The following is a 14839-nucleotide window of genomic DNA, read 5'->3' as shown; positions in this document are numbered from 1 at the left end:
CAAAACAGAAAAGTAAACAAAAAATAACATACTCGCAACAGGGTGATATACTTTATATTATTATAAATGTAAAAGGTATAAGATATTAACAGACTATTCACCTCCAAATATAAAAGGCCAATAAATTTGAAAAAATGTTGAATTTCACTGGCAAATGCCAAGATTTTTTTTCATCAATCAAATTCACAAAGATGGACAACAAAGAGTAAAAGCTGGTGAAGTGAAGTAAGAAAATTATTTCAGGAGATCAACAGTATCTTTTTACAAGTCCTCAAACTGTTTTGACTGATAACAGATCTATAAATACCTCCCGAAGAAACAATCACAGATATACAGAAAGATAACTATACAAGGGCATTCATACAATAACTCACAATAACATACAATTGGATACGACTCAAAATATCCAAAAGTGAAGGGAAGCCAGGTGACTAAATTATAGTAAATTCATATGTTTAAAATATTGGTTTTGGGAGAATACTTTATGACACTGGAAATCACAAAATATGGCGAAAAAGGTGGATATAAAATTGTATATAAATGATACCAATGTTGCTAGGTAAGAACGAAAAGTTAGGAACGGGGTCGGGGAAAGGACAGACAAATGGGAGGAGGGATGGAGAGAAGCTGATCTCAAAAAGAGACTGGAAAAGAATACAATTAAAAAGCTTAAGAAGGAGTTCCCATCATGGCTCAGGGATTAACGAATCTGACTAGGAACCATGAGATGGTGGGTTCAATCCCTGGCCTTGCTCAGTGGGTTAAGGATCCAGCATAGCTGTGAGCTGTGGTGTAGGTTGCAGACGTGGCTCAGATCTGGTGTTGCTGTGGCTGTGGCGTAGGCCTGCAGCTGTAGCTCTGATTCAGCCCCTAGCCTGGGAACCTCCATATGCCGAGGGAACAGCCCTAAAAAGACCAGAAAAAAATAAATAGATAAATAAATAAAAAGCTTAAGAAGGAGTGGGCGGAGAACTTGGATTTTTTTAACTACCTCTTTACAATATTGACACTTTCTGTGAGAAATATTATCTTGATAATTGAAAAAATGTTATTTCACCCAATGAACACCTTATAAATATTCCTCAGGCATATAAAATAATTAAAATATTTACAAAGACCTAATAAGAGAATGCTTATACTTTATTGTTAAGGGCAAAAAAGAAGTGCAAAACAATGGAATAGATAAAAATTCACATTAAAAATACCAGAAGAATATGCATCAAGATAACAGCAGTTGCCTTTAGATTGTGCTATTGGGCATAATATTTTTCCATATTTTACAAGTTTTCTATGATTGTCATATATTGTTTTCATGAGAAAAAAATAAATCGATATCAATGTCACAACCATGGGCTTGATACATCAAGAAGATGGTATTATTAACAGCTAAATTTAAACATACAGAATGTCAAGAGCCACAAAAATCTGCCCTAGCACCAAGGTGTTTTCTTAAATATTATTTAGGAACCACTGATATGTCTTCAGAAAATACCAGGAATTGGTAGGTATGTAAGAGGTGGGAATAAGTAAAATTTCTTAGCTGCCAAGCTGTTTTCTGCACATGGCAGCAGCTCTGTGAGGGCCACACCGAAGCATGAGAATCTTGAGAGTAGGAAGTTCATTATTAGGAAAACGGTGAAGAAGGTTGATGGGGGGTGGTATGGCCAAAAGAGGAATTTAATTAAGAGTCCATGAAATCAACAGCAGCATCAAGAGGGAAGATTCAAGAAATCATCAGAGCCAAAATAATTAAAAGAAGGGTCTCAATAAGTTATTTGTATACCTATGTTCACAGCAGCATTATTAAAACAGCTAAAAGGTAGAAACAACCCAAATGCCCACTGATAGATGAATGGATAAACAAAATGTGATCTATACATACAACACAGCCTGTCATCCAGCCTTAAAAAGGAAGGAAATTCTGACACGTGCTAAAACATGGGCAAATCTTGAGGACGTCATGCTAAGTGAAATGAGCCAGTCGCAAAAAGGCAAACACTCTATGAGTCCCTTTATATGAGGTTCCTAGAGAAGTCGAATTCAGAGACAGAAAGAACTGTGCCTGCCAGGGGGTGAGGGTAGTGATGAATGGTGAGTTCAGTGTTTAACTGGCATGTAATTTCAGTTTTACAAGACAAAAGATTTCTGGAGATGGATGATGGTGATGGCTATTCAATAATGTGGATGCACTTAATGCCACTGGGTTGTACACCTAAAAATGCTTCGGATCATACATTTTTACACTATACGTATTTTATCACAATCTAAAAGTGCGTGTGTTACATCATTAAAAAATAAAGATAGAATGGAATAAAGAAAGAAGTCACTGGAGTTGCAAGTTCTGAAGAAGGCTTCTGATATGGCAGGAAAGAAAGTTTAAAGCATGTCAAGGGTGCAGGCATCAAAATAAAATAGACCTTATTTCTGATACTAGATTCTTTAAATATAATTATAGAAGTCAGCTCTGAAACACGGAAGATCAAAAGTGAAAATAAGAAGGGATATTATGTTGAACTTGAAGAGAACATGCCAGACCTCTCTGTGGTTCTTTAGACCCTCTCATTAGAGCCAGCTCGAAAAATTCCCCAGGACTAGGAAAGAACCTGCAAGCCCGAGCGACAAGATGATGTTTTCCCATCAGCTAACAGGAAAAAACACGACTATGAGGGAAGACTGAGTGCCCCAAAAACGTACCCTATCCTTACCACACACTTTATCAGAGACCTGAAGAATTCTGGAGCTGGACGAAGGTCTCAGGGAGAGCTGGTCCAGGGACACAGACACAGAGGGCTTGCCCAGGCTCACTCAGGAAGGCTGGATCTAAAGACAAACCCCTGGAGCACAGTTAGGTTTGGTTTGTCATATTCTATTTTTTGATAGGTATGTTTTACATATACATATATATATATTTTTTTTTCTTTCTCTTTTTCTTTTAGGGCCGCTCCTGCGGCATATGGAGATTCCCAGGCTAGGGGTCTAACTGGAGCTACAGCTGTCACAGCCACAGCAGCTAGATCCGAGCCATGTCTGTGACCTACACCACAGCTCACGGCAACACCGGATCTTTAACCCACCGAGCAAGGCCAGGGATTGAACCAGCAACCTCATGGTTCCTAGTTGGATTTGTTTCTGCTGCGCCACGACGGAAACTCCGTAATAGGTACATTTTATATTTTAAAGGCAGCTTATTAGAGGTCAGAAGCATAGCATAATTGAAATAGTCTTTATACAAGTCATTTGATTGATGAATTCCATTCAAGAATATTTGCTGAATGTAAAGTACATACAGTATACTATATACTAGGCACTGGGTTGGGCACTGAATGGTACAGAGGATGCCATCGTCCCTCCATCAAAACCAAAGGTGGGAGTAGCTAGTGTTGGGAGACATGAACAGGTGAGAGGGGGAAGGCTGGGAGGGCTGGCAGGGGTATGAGGCCCATGATAGAAACCTTGCAGGTGGAAGAGAGTGATACCCAGTTGGGATTTTCATTACGTCCTGCTTTGCGGAGTAGGAAATAACCCTCTTCTGCATCTCCCCGTGAATTCTAGTGTTCGACGACTTATTTATGGGTAGAGTCAGAACACATACTCTACAGGGGCCCAATCAGGTTGAGTACAGGATATCATGAAAATGGGTAAGAGTGTAAGCAGAGGATGGCAGATAAGGATGCTCTTAGAAGCATCACTCTGGATGCATCAGGAGAATGGCAGGGGGAGGGACACCAAGAGCAAGGAGAGGGAGGCTAAAATACCATAATTTAGGTAAAGGTGATGGTAACCAAGAAGGACTCACTGGAGACAGAGTAGATGGGTTTCAGAATGGTCCATATGTGGACTTTTGACCAGATTTTTTTTTTTTTTTCTGGATTTGGAAGATGAGGAGAGAGAAGGCTCAGTAAGTCACAAGTTTCAAGCTTGGGTAACTTGGATCAGTGTGGAATCTGTTGGCTCTGAGACACTAGCAAGATAGCAAAGTGAGAATGTCTAGTTGGCCTCTGACTACAAAGCATGAAGCTTAGAGATGGAGAGAAGGAACCTGCAAAGGGCAAGGAGGAGAAAAAGCCAGAGGGGCAGGGTGGGGTCTTGGAAGCCAGAGAGGAGAGGACATCAAACATTATCACCGCTGACAGGTCACAGGAGATACGAATCCAAATCTATCTAACGAACACGGCAATAGAAGGATGGCAAGGCAACTACCAGCTCTGGCCAGAGCACTATCGGCTTGGTCACAGGAGCAAAAGCCAGACTGGAGCAGCCTGAGAAGGAGCGGGGGTGAGGAAATGGAGGTAGAAAATTCACACAATTCTTCCAAGAAGTCTGGCCCTGGCAGGAGAAGTAAATGGAGCAATAACAGAAAGGGAAGGCGAGATTGAAAGCCAGTTTTGTTTTTATTTTTATTTTATTTTTTTTTTTGGCTTCTCAGGGCCAGGCCTGTGACACATGGAAGTTCCCAGGCGAGGGGCTGAATCAGAGCTGCAGCTGCCGGCCTACACCACAGCTGCAGCAAGGCCAGATCTGAGCCACATCTGTGCTACACTATAGCTCATGGCAACGCCAGATCCTTAACCCACTGCGTGAGGCCAGAGATCGAACACGTGTCCTCATGGATACTAGTTGCATTTGTTACCACTGAGCTACAACAGGAACTCCCGGTTTTGTTTTTAACTTGTAAGACTTGAGTAGGTTTACATGCTCGCAAGAGAGAGTCAATGGCGAATGGCAGGTAATGGGCAGAGAAAGAAAGTCTCTGAGGAGGTGAGAGGGGATGGGGTCCAGGGTCTCAGATGGGGGAAAGGATCCTTCCCACTGGAACAGGAGGCCAGGAAAACAAGGCAGGTGCAGGTAAGTGTTGACTCGGGCCAGAACCCGAGTGAGCTCACTTCTGGGGGTCTGTCTGCTCTGTGCACAGGCGGGGTGGCAGCTACAGAGACTGAGAAGTGAAAACCGAGGGGCGGGTGTGGAGCTTCTGGGAGGTGACAGAGGCCTGGGACAGGAGGGAGCAGGGCGCTCGGCGGGACATCACCTCCCAGATGGCAAATCCTGACAGCTACGTGCCAGTGCTCTATGTCCCTGCAGCATTTGCCGAACAGCACTGAGAACATAAACAAAAAGCCGATTACAGGAGCGACTACATGAGCCGACCTCACGAGAAGTCCGTCCTCAACAGAGTAAGATCAAGTAAGTCAGCTGCAATCACACCACTCTTCCTTGGGCCTTAACCACACACAGGACAGCAAAGACAGGTGCTGCCCACGGAGGATGATGGCTGCTCTGTGACCACGTGTGGAAAGCTCACACTTCATCCATATTCAAACTCAGCTTGTACATGTAACCAAAACATCATATTTCAACACCATTAATAGCGCATTAACAACCTTCGTGGTGGGTCGGAGCTGGATTCTGCTTTGCGGCACACGGACTGCAGCGAGGGTCGGACACACCCCTCCTTTCAGTCGTGCAGGGAAGCACAGGTGGGAAAACCGTCCTGGCATGGTCACTTCTCCCAGACTCTGCTCTAGTTCCTGCTCTGGCCAGGAAATTGCTAGAGAAAGCAAAAACAAGGGCCAGGAGCTGAGCACAACGGTACAAGTCCAAACACAGGTTAGGGGAGATGGTATTTCAAGTGAGCAACTGTTGTGTTTTACTTGAGCTCAGAGCAAAGTAGGAGGAGAGGAAGATTCGACCTCAAAGAGTCTCTTTCCTTGTAAAGTCTTTCTGTAGCAACGAAAATAATTCTAGTAATTAATATGAAGCACTTCTTGTATTTTCAGGGAATACACCTCCTAAGGAGCTCAAAAAAACAAAACAAAAACAACTTTAATTCTGCCTCCCTTGGGGAGAGAGTGGAAACTAACAGTAAAACAGGACCAGCTCAACCAACTGGGGAGTCAGCTACAAACAGTGAGATATTTGAATCATAGGACAGTGATGGATTTCTGCTTTTTAGTTTCTTCTTTTTAAAAAGATTTCCTTTTCCTGTGTGCTTTTATTATGAAAGTAGTACCACTACTGGCCTACAGTCCCCTGGTGCTCACTCTGACCCAGGCCCAGCTCTCAGCCTCCTGCCTCCTCTGAACCTGAAGAGAAGCACAGAGGCCGGTGCTCGTGGGGACTAGCAGAGCTTGCATCCCAACCCACCTCATCCAAGGTCAGAGTTCTGCGCTTAACACTTCCCTGCAAGGCTGCACCAGGAAAACACGAATTCTAAAACTCAGAAGTTTAGGATGTCAAAGAGAGGCAATTGCCTTTTATTCTATCCCTCTAACAGAATAATCTTGGTGTTTTTTCTCACGCTATTCCTCCTTCGGTTTTCAAATCAAGGACTCTTAAAAGAAGATGATTCTTAGTTATATTCAAGTAAAAATGCTAAGTAAAACTGTTTACAAAAAACTTTCCAAGTTGAGATTCTATTCATAGACAAGACTTGCTTTTAAAGGCAGTAAACCTATTTCTGCATACAATACATGCAAGTTAGTAAAACAAGTTTTCTTCACAAGTTTCTTTACATTACAAAAAAATATTAAGAGTAGTATTTTTTTGGTGGAGCCCACGCTTAATTATAATGAGTTCCAAATCAGTCATTTTGAATCCATGCGTATCCAAGTTTCCAAATAAGAAAACCTAAGTTGAAATACAGTTCTCTTTGAAGCTGCCTGCAGGCTGAGGTCAGATCACACAAATCTGATGGTACGTTTCTGTGGAGATAAGAACCTGACATTTAATGTGGGAATTCTGAAACTACTAGAGGCCTCAGCTAGGTTAGCTTTATAAAACAAGCAAAAAACAGTCCCCACAGAGTTTGTTAGTGACTTTTGACACAAATGTTTCATGATATGTAAGTTCAAGACCGCCAGTCACTTGAGGCTTATTAAGGTTGACCAGTGTGAAGTGTTATTTCCAGACTTAAGTGCATGACCCATGTGGTCCATACATTCTTTAGGGTTCCCTTGAGATAGACCCATACATATGTGGTTAACTGATTTTCGATAAAGGTGCCAAAGCAATTCAATGACGAAGGAAAAATCTTTTCAACAAATTATGCTGGGACAACTGGGAAAACATGTGCAAAAAAAGAAAAAAATGAGTTTTAACCTCTAAATTACCCAATAGACAAAAATTAATCTGAGATGGATCACGGACCAGAGCATAAAAGCTGAAACTGTAAGGCTTTCTAAAAGAAAACACAAGGGAGTTCCCTGGTGGCTCAGTGGGTTAAGGGTCTGGCACTGTCCCTTCTGCAGCTCAAGTCACTGTTATAGTGACAGTTGGATCCCTGGCCTAGGAATTTCCATGCACTGTGGGTGAGGCCCCTAAATAAATAAATAAATTAAAAGAAAAAAGGAAAAAAAAAACACAGAAGGTATCTTTACAATCTTGAGAAAGCAGATTATTTAGGAAAAGGACTGATAATATATGGGGAAATTCTGACTAATTAGGTTAATTAAAAATTAAAACTTTCTGCTCATCAAAAGACATTTTTACAAAAGTGAAAATTAAGACAGCTTGGGAGAATATACTTGCATTAAGAGATTCTGACAAAATACACTGTATGCAGATGACATGATACTATACATAGAAAACCCTAAGGACTCAACCCCAAAACTACTTGAACTGATTAATAAATTCAGCAAAGTAGCAGGATATAAGATTAACATTCAGAAGCCAGTTGCATTTCTGTATACCAGCAATGAAATATTAGAAAAGGAATACAAAAATACGATACCTTTTAAAATTGCACCTCACAAAATCAAATACCTCGGAATACACCTGACCAAGGAGGTAAAGGACCTATATGCCGAGAACTATAAAACTTTAATCAAAGAAATCAAAGAAGATGTAAAGAAATGGAAAGATATTCCATGTTCCTGGATTGGAAAAATCAATATTGTAAAAATGGCCATCCTACCCAAAGCAATCTACAGATTCAATGCAATCCCTATCAAATTACCCATGACATTTTTCACAGAACTAGAACAAACAATCCAAACATTTATGTGGAACCACAAAAGACCCAGAATCGCCAAAGCAATCCTGAGAAACAAAAACCAAGCAGGAGGCATAAGTCTCCCAGACTTCAAGAAATACTACAAATGTATACATGTAAGGATAACCTGACCCCCTTGCTGTACAGTGGGAAAATTAAAAAAAAAAAAAAAAAAAAAAAAAAAAACTACAAAGCCACAGTCATCAAAACAGTGTGGTACTGGTATCAAAACAGACAGACAGACCAATGGAACAGAATAGAGAATCCGGAAATAAACCCTGACACCTATGGTCAATTAATCTTTGACAAGGGAGGCAAGAACATAAAATGGGAAAAAGAAAGTCTATTCAGCAAGCATTGCTGGGAAACCCGGACAGCTGCATGCAAAGCAAAGAAACTAGAACACACCCTCACACCATGCACAAAAATAAACTCCAAATGGCTGAAAGACTTAAATATACGACAGGACACCATCAAACTCCTAGAAGAAAACATAGGCAAAACACTCTCTGACATCAACCTCATGAATATTTTCTCAGGTCAGTCTCCCAAAGCAATAGAAATTAGAGCAAAAATAAACCCATGGGACCTCATCAAACTGAAAAGCTTTTGCACAGCAAAGGAAACCCAAAAGGAAACAAAAAGACAACTTACAGAATGGGAGAAAACAGTTTCAAATGATGCAACTGTCAAGGGCTTAATCTCTAGAATATATAAACAACTTATACAACCCAACAGCAAAAAAACCAATCACCCAATGGAAAAATGGGCAAAGACCTGAATAGACATTTCTCCAAAGAAGATACACAGATGGCCAGCAAACACATGAGAAAATGCTCAACATCACTGATTACAAGAGAAATGCAAATCAAAACTACCATGAGATACCACCTCACACCAGTCAGAATGGCCATCATTAATAAATCCACAAATAACAAGCGTTGGAGGGGGTGTGGAGAAAAAGGAACCCTCCTGCACTGTTGGTGGGAATGTAAACTGGTACAGCCACTATGGAGAACAGTTTGGAGATACCTTAGAAATCTATACATAGAACTTCCATATGACCCCACAATCCCACTCTTGGGCATCTACCCGGACAAAACTCTACTTAAAAGAGACACATGCACCCGCATGTTCATTGCAGCACTATTCACAATAGCCAGGACATGGAAACAACCCAAATGTCCATCAACAGATGATTGGATTCGGAAGATGTGGTATATACACACAATGGAATACTACTCAGCCATAAAAAAGAATGACATCATGCCATTTGCAGCAACATGGATGGAACTGGAGAATCTCATCCTGAGTGAAATGAGCCAGAAAGACAAAGGCAAATACCATATGATATCACTTATAACTGGAATCTAATATCCAGCACAAATGAACATCTCCTCAGAAAAGAAAATCATGGACTTGGAGAAGAGACTTGTGGCTGCCTGATGGGAGGGGGAGGGAGTGGGAGGGATCGGGAGCTTGGGCTTATCAGACACAACTTAGAATAGATTTACAAGGAGATCCTGCTGAATAGCATTGAGAACTTTGTCTAGATACTCATGTTGCAACAGAACAAAGGGTGGGGGGAAAAATGTAATTGTAATGTATACATGTAAGGATAGCCTGACCCCCTTGCTGTACAGTGGGAAAATAAAAAAAATTATATAAAAAATATATAAGAGATTCTGACAAAATAATTTTATTGAGTGTACACAGATTAAAAAAAACTCCTACCTATCAATAATAATAAGACAAATAATCCAATTTTTAAATGGCCAAGAGAAAATATAAACAGATAAAAGGTTGAACAGATAATTTGAAAAGGAAAGTACACAAATGACCAATGAGAACATGTAAGTCACTAAGGAAATGGAAATGGAAATTAAAAATCACAAAGAGATTACTACTTCCTATCCAATAAAATGGTTAAAATTAGAAACACCAACAATATACAATTGTTAAGGATGAACTGGAGCACCTGGAACTCCCATCCACTGCGGGATGGAGTATGAAATGGTATAACTATTTGGAAAATTGCTTGGAAGTTTCTTACAAAGGTAAACATATGCCTACTGTATGGTCCAGCAAGTAGGCCTAAATCCAAAAAGGAATGAGAGTGAGAGAGAACTCATTCACAATAGCTGAATACTTGTAACAATCAAAAAGGTGAAAATAATCCAAATGTCTGTCACCAGGAAAATAAATCAAAGGGTTGGATCTATTCGCACAACAGAAAACTACCTAGCAAGAGGGAAGAGTGAACAATGATATATATGAAAACATAAAACCGTGTGTCAAGGAAGTCACACATGAGAAAGTACACACTCTGTAATCCCATTTAGATGAACTTCAACAACAAGGGAAAACGTAGTCTATAGCGAGAGACATCAGAAAGAGTCTGCCAGTGCCAACGGGGGTGGTGGCTGATTGGAGGGGACCTGAGGGAACCTAGGAGAAGAAACGCTCTGGGTGTTAGCCAGCGTTTCGGGATGTGTGTATACTTAACATCACAGCTTTTCCCCAGGGCTGTCTCATTTCTCTGAGACCACCCAGACGTGGTATTTCCTCCAGATAAAACTTGTTGGTTTTTCTCTCATCCAACAGTGGCAGTCAACTGATATGCCAGGGCCTGGAACCAGAGGGGGAGTCCTCTAAATTCTGAGTCATTGTGTCCTTTTTAAGCCCATCATTATCCAGTAGACAACTGACAAGCCACACAACACATTCCTTATCTCCAGCAGGTTATGGGGAACAGATGGGAGCAAGAAGGGCATCTGGAACAGGCTGATGATACTCATCTGGCCAGTGCCAAAAATAGGATTACTCAGAGCTCAGGACTTTTCAGCTCCCTCCACATCTGCTTCCAGGGGCGTGGGCTCAGAAGGCCTGCTCTTTGATCTAGAACTGTCCAGAAGGCTCTAAGCTGGTAAACGATTTACAGAATACAGAGGTAGCTCTGATACCAGAGGATCCATACTATGCTCAATTACCTCTAAGCCCTTAAATAAAGAATAAAGAATATGCGATAGTGCTACTTTGCAAATTCTAGAGATAGATTTGGAGCTCCCAGTATTATACTAGAGATCAGGGTAGGCCCAAGAAGATTCTGGGTTAGGTTCGATCATGTTGGGACGGCTGGCCCAATCTATGGAAAACCTCCAGGGGGGAGCTCCAGGGATTCTTCACAGGGAAACAGCCACTTTTTCCAAGTAAAATGAGGAATTATAAGATCGGAAACATCAATTCGGAGTTTCTTCTGAGATACAAATGGATACCACTTGTGTGAGGGAAGTTAAACAACTAATTAGTTAGCATCTAATTTTTCCCATCTTCATGGGGTCTACCATACATTTTCAGGAACTACACGACAAATACGAGAAAGGGATGATCAATAAGAATTTGGAGCTTTTTTCACAAGGGAAATGGGAAGGGAGAATAAGAGATGCTTCTTACAAGAAAAGGGAGAAGAAGTATGAGACTCTATCCCCTAAGGAATAAACGTTATAGAAATGAAGGCAAAGGAAACACTTTCAGAAACTCTTACGCCGAAGGGTAGACAAAAAATTAAACAGTAAGCACATGCACATTCATACTCGTATTGAAGATGAGGAACAACCACTACTTCTACAATTTTTCTCAAATGACTAAGTTGGATGTTTTACAAGATGCACTGTTTCTTCTGGCAACAAAGCCAGAAGAGTGTCTTAGGGCGCTCTATGACGAATGACTACAGCTTCCATAGCTGTGAAGCACATCTTTGTATAATCACATCATCTCATTGCTTCTTCCCAGTCAAGTTATTTTGAGGATCAATCTCCAAGACCCAAGACCCACTGCAATTACTGTGCCCGCATCTAAACTTTTCCCTGGCTAAATGCATTTTTGATTTAACTCTTCAGATATGCCTTGGATAAATCAACAAATGAAAGGCCTTCTCATGTATTTTGGACTGAATGTTTGTGTTCCCCCAAATTCATATCTTGAAATCTTTTTTTTTTTTTTTGGTCTTTTTAGGGCCGTACTGCAGCATATGGAGGTTCCCGTGCTAGGGGTCGAATGAGAGCTGTAGCTGCCAGCCTACACCACAGCCACAGCAAGGTGAGATCCAAGCCTCATCTGTGACCTACACCACAGATCACAGCAATGCCAGATCCTTAACCCAACGAGCAAGGCCAGGGACTGAACCTGCATCCTCATGGATACTAGTCAGACTCATTTCTGCTAAGCCATGAGGGAAACTCCTGAAATCTTACTTTGATGGTATTGGGAGGTGGGGCTTCTGTGAGGTGATTAGTCATGAAGGTGGTGGCATCATGGATGAGATTAAAGCTCTTATAAAAGAGACCCTAAAGAGCTCTTTCACCCCTTTCGCCACATGAGGACACAGCGAGAAGACAACTCCCTATAAACTAGCCTCCAGAACAGTGAGGAATAAACTTCTGTTGTTTTTAAGCCACCCCGTCTATGGTACTTCAGCAGCCTGAACTAAGACACCATTTCAAAATGGTGGTCAGGGCATATGAAAGATCCCATCACAGTTATAAAAAAGTATACATACCTACCACAATTCAAAGACTATCATGGGCCTGAGAGGTTTCAACAAATATCTGAAGCTGTAAAAGGATGAGGAAATACTAGCTGACAGAGCTTACAGCCTCAGAGGGAGAGCTGCTGCTGAAGAGGGCGATAAGTGACTTACCCAGGGAAAGAGGCTCCAGACTCAGAAAAAGCAAGTACATACAATATGGGCCAGAAAGGACAACACGAGTGGAAAGGAGAAGATTAACTGAAAAGTCTGAGTATCAACAACTGTTACTTCCATGCCTAAGTCCTATCTTTATAAGAAACAACAAACCTTATAGGACCCCAGGCAAAAACAAAAACTTTAAAAAGGGAAATGATTCTCTTAAGAAATTAAACAAAATGTCTGGGAGAACTAAACAGCTAGTGCATCTGTTAGTCTGAGAACCCCAAAGTCAAGCCCTCCTCACTCTGATACTTAGCAAGTCTCCAACACGAGGGCTGGCTCTGTGCCACCAGAAGGAGGCTACCGGTGGCAATACGCAGCCACACATACAGAGTGCCACATCATCTTTATATGAATGAACAGTTAAGGATAAAGATCCATTTAAAGAAACCCTGCAGTGTGAAAGTGGAAAACCAAAATAAACAATTAAAAGACCCTGGAAGAAACAGAAAATTCAAAGGAATAAAGCTATTTCATTGAGAACCCCCAAGACAACCTTTATTAGTGCTCCTAAAAAATATTTGATAATTACACCCACATAAGAACAACAACAGGAGTTCCCATCATGGTTTGGTGGAAAAAAATCTAACTAGCATCCATGAGGATGCAGGTTCGATCCCTGGCATCTCTCAGTGGGTTAAGGATCCAGCACTGCCGTGAGCTGTGGTGTAGGTTGCAGATGTGGCTCGGATCCTAAGTTGCCGCGGCTGTGGCCGGCAGCCATAGCGCCAGTTTGACTCCTCGCCTGGGAACCTCCATATGCCGTGGGTGGGGCCCTAAAAAGACAACAACCAAAAAAAGAACAACGACCATCAAGAAAAGGTGCTCTGGAATTAAAAATGTGGCCCCAGACCCCAAGGGTCAGTGAATACCACGTGTGTGCGCCTGGGTACTCTGACCTCAAAGCTACGACTCTGATGACGTCATCCTGTGGCACAGACAATCCCTTACCTAAGATGTGGTATATTTATAGCACAGTCAGAAATTCAAAACAGCACACATAGAACATGCTCATGGGAGGGAGACAGAGACATGAAGCCCCATTGTTCAAGAAAATCTGAGCCTGTTTTTAACTCCTCTACTAGCTTACAGGATGATCTGTAAGCTTCTCTCCATTCCTTGTCTGTCCTTTCCTACAGGACAGGAGAAAACAAAGGTCGTGTGTGTAGAGTGACACAATGAAGACTCCTGGAAAGTATTAATAAGAGCTGGCTTGGTGGGAAGACTTCAAGACACTAAGACATGTTAATGAAGTACATGTGAAATCTTCCCCGGAGAACTTCACCTACAAGATAAACGCCCCTCCCATCTGAGTGATTTGCATACTGTCCTCCCCGTAACTAGAAAGAGGAATGGGATCATTGGTTCAAAACCCCACTACTCTGAAAGCCTTCTTTTTATAACCAAAAAATTCCATAATGCCCTATTTATTATTCTGAAATAAAATTCATTGATAAATATTAACTCGTATACATTTTATTTTATTTTATTTTACTTTACTTTTGTCTTTTTGCCTTTTCTAGGGCCGAACCCGCGGCATATGGAGGTTCCCAGGCCAGGGGTCGAATCAGAGCTGTAGCTGCTGGTCTATGCCAGAGCCACAGCAATGCGGGATCCGAGCCGCGTCTGTAACCTACACCACAGCTCATGGCAATGTCAGATCCTTAACCCACTGAGCAAGGCCAGGGATCAAACCCACAACCTCATGGTTTTTAGTCGGATTCATTAACCACTGAGCCACAGTGGGAACTCCCATATTGTTTTTAAAACATCAATATAATACTCTATGTGTAATGTAAAGGAGAACCTAAAAAGAAAAACAATTTTTAATAATATTTCAATATGTAAACAATTTTCAGGTCCAATTAACTGTGTAATGAAATAGATGCATATTGTTTACTTATATAAAGAATAAACTTGAATTAAGAGAAGTCAAATCAGAAGAGTCCCATATTAAAAGCACAGGAAAACAAAAGAAAGGAATAGGCGGACAACAGAAATGAAAGTGAATATATTCTGTGTATATTAAAAGTATGAAAACATTTGTGTTTTTATATAAAACGGGCTTAAGCCTAGGCTCAGATAATTATAAACTAATTTTTCAC

At 41.2% G+C, this 14839-nt stretch overlaps 1 long non-coding RNA gene across 11 annotated transcripts in view; it reads right to left on the bottom strand.

The window, feature by feature from the left end:
- Positions 1 to 14839, bottom strand: part of LOC106506781 (testis-specific gene 13 protein) — a 539004-nt gene that overhangs the window by 230506 nt on the left and 293659 nt on the right. Inside the window, exon 6 of one of the 11 annotated variants that reach the window (XR_014833873.1) lies at positions 2909 to 5545. The exons of 8 other annotated variants lie outside the window; for them this stretch is intronic. This is a non-coding gene — a long non-coding RNA (testis-specific gene 13 protein). Of the gene's footprint in view, positions 1 to 2908; positions 5546 to 14839 lie in introns of those variants that run through there. 2 more of the 11 variants (XR_014833850.1, XR_014833859.1) reach the window with 2 other exon arrangements.

This window comes from Sus scrofa, chromosome 18 (assembly GCF_054392235.1).
Source record: "Sus scrofa isolate SSC_HxYL_T2T_F1_AM1 chromosome 18, Sscrofa_HxYL_maternal_Yorkshire_Landrace_v2.0, whole genome shotgun sequence".
Lineage (NCBI taxonomy): Eukaryota > Metazoa > Chordata > Mammalia > Artiodactyla > Suidae > Sus > Sus scrofa.
This window is presented reverse-complemented; position numbering and strand designations above follow the sequence as displayed.